The following is a 2,849-nucleotide window of genomic DNA, read 5'->3' as shown; positions in this document are numbered from 1 at the left end:
TGAAATATATACAAAATGTACACTTAAAAAAGGGAATACATGAAATATTATACAAAATGTACACTTAAAAAGGGGAATACATGAAATATATACAAAATGTACACTTAAAAAAGGAATACATGAAATATATACAAAATGTACACTTAAAAAAGGAATACATGAAATATATACAAAATATACACTTGAAAAGGGAATACATGAAATATATACAAAATATACACTACTTGCCGATGAAAAACATATGGTTTTGCTTCCATCGTCATAAGCCGTCGGAATAATTTCAAGTGTGGCAGTTGATTTTCTATTATCTGTCATACTGGCCCTTATGGTGTCTTGGACTTTGACTAGAGTCATCTTTGTGTCAGCCAGCTTAGCCCACAAGCACCACATCCTTTTCGTGTGATTGGCAGTTAACTTTATCACTCTCAGTGGTATTATCGCATGTAATAATGACCTCATAAACAATACCAAAACATGTATTTTAGTGTACATGTACTTAGTACCGTTCCTGTTGACTATTAACAAGTGTAATAACGACCTTTTGGACAAGACCAAAACATGTATCGGGCTGGTACCATTACCACTCCTTGTGGGTATTATTAAGTACAGTAATGGTCTCATAGATAATACTAGAACATGTACTTGGTGGGCACTTCTCCTAAAGGATATTATCAAATGTAATAGCAGCCTCATCAACAAGAACATAACATGTATTTTGTGGTTACCACTCCTGTTGGGTATTAACAGCCATAATGATGACCTCATGGATAATACCAGAATATATACTTCCTGGTTTTGCTCTCCATCACAGCTGTTCCACCTATATCGTGTATAAGAGCTATACTTCTGACCATTTGGTAACCATTTCCTGATAGTGTTGCTTGTAGGTGGAGATTTACTCTATCATGGGTCACCTTTGATGGCTTAGTTGGAAGTTACACCCCTGGCTGCCTCTGAGGTTGCTCCTTGGGTTGCTTTAATAGCTGTGGTTCTATTGCCATTGAAGCTCCTCATTATGGGACAGTGATAAGTCCAGTGCTTAACATTGACACACCCTCTCACTTACAAAAAATTCCACCCGTGTCAGTGGTGAAAATGGTCAATGTTCTCGTTGGCTCACCTGGACCTCTGGTGGTTATAGTTGTGGTAGCATCGAGGGTGGTTAAGGTTTCGACTTCAGAAGTGTCATCCAAACTTTCCTGAGCCTGGTCAATCCTGGAGAGGGTTCAAACCATGGAAAGGTTTTTCTTTGTTTTTGGTATTTAGTGCTTCCACTGAAGTGGTGATCACAGCTGGCACTGTTAGCGTTTACTCACAGAACACCCTAGAAAAGCACATTTTAGGGGTGGATCTCAGTGTTTTCTTGGTTAAGAGTGGAATTAGCTACCCTGGAGAATTTAGTGCTAGCCGAACAATGAATATCAAGCTGGTGTCTGAAGTGTCAGTTGTGCAGTTCAATTTCTCACTGAAAAATAAATCCAGGGCATACTAATATTTGTCATAAAGCCATTCCATGATGCAGCATAGAACTAGGGTATTTGAAAACAAGCATAATGGCTGACCACAGTCTAGTCCAAGGTCAATAATTTGATCTGAAATAGCATATGTTTGGATTGAAAATGCAAGGATAGATAAATTCCAATTGATCTGAAGTTGAGCCAGATGTCAGGTTGTAAACAAAGAGTTGTTCTAACTGCTCAGTTACAGACATTAGCATAGAAAATCTATACTTAACGCCTACACATTTTTTTGTACCCTAGGCTTCACTGGGTCTCCAATTGAGCAATATTTATACATTGATTTATAGAAGTCAAAAGCGTGTACAAAAATTCTTTACATTATAGGATATCACAGTCTTATCTAAACTCTACATAATTCTCTTTTCTTGTCAAAAGTCCACTTAAGTTGTTTCAGTTACTTTAAAATCCAACTGACAAGACGAACTATTTTTCCCTACTGTTATTACAATAGTATCAGTAAATAATTCACTTTCTGAACTTGAAATAATTGTCTCCTTTTCGTCAAAGTCCACACAAACGAGTTCAATTACTTTAGAACACTCTTTTACGAGACAAATTATTCTCCTTATCTCTATTAAACTGTGAAATTCACTTGGTCGCCTATATTTATCACTGATATCATTGATCACTTAGGCCTCGAAGTTTCTGTAAAGTACGCGACGCGATGATTCAACAATACTCAGTTAAGGTAACGAGAAAATGCCGAAGATTCGAGTAATGTAATGTAAAGCCTAGACAACAATGTAATTGCAAACACAACATACGACTCTTACCGAGTTACACAACCAAACTTGTCATAACTATCACCTTTAAAATGATTACTTTTAACTCTCTTGTTATGAAAAGTAAATTAAATATTAAATCACCAAATAAACGAAATAATAATACTTACACTAAACACTCTTGTACATCCAACACACAGCAAGGAAAACCCATGCTAGATCAAGGTTTTTCAGTTGCTCTTCCCAGAGCTTCCAAAGTGTTAATTGTGCCAACCACCCACTAGTGGAATCTTTTGCTGTACGATCTTTTGCTGGTATGGCAGAAATGGATTAATCTCCCATGCAATGTAATGGATCAGGATTTTCCACCAATGGGCAGGGTATTTCTGAGTGGTGAGATAATTCATCCACATTTCCATATTGTGAGCCCAGGTAATGCAACATGTCAAAGTCGTTCTTGAAAATTTTTTATCCAGTGTGTTATCAACTATTCTATATTTTTAAGATTCGTCAACCGTTTCATTGAAATATGGTCCACCAGAATGGTAAACCTCCTACCATACAATTAAAAATGACACAAAAAATACAATTGCCTGCTGTTATTTCG

The sequence above is a fragment of the Limulus polyphemus genome, unplaced genomic scaffold (assembly GCF_000517525.1).
Source record: "Limulus polyphemus unplaced genomic scaffold, Limulus_polyphemus-2.1.2 Scaffold422, whole genome shotgun sequence".
Lineage (NCBI taxonomy): Eukaryota > Metazoa > Arthropoda > Merostomata > Xiphosura > Limulidae > Limulus > Limulus polyphemus.
Note: the sequence above shows the minus strand (reverse complement) of the source record.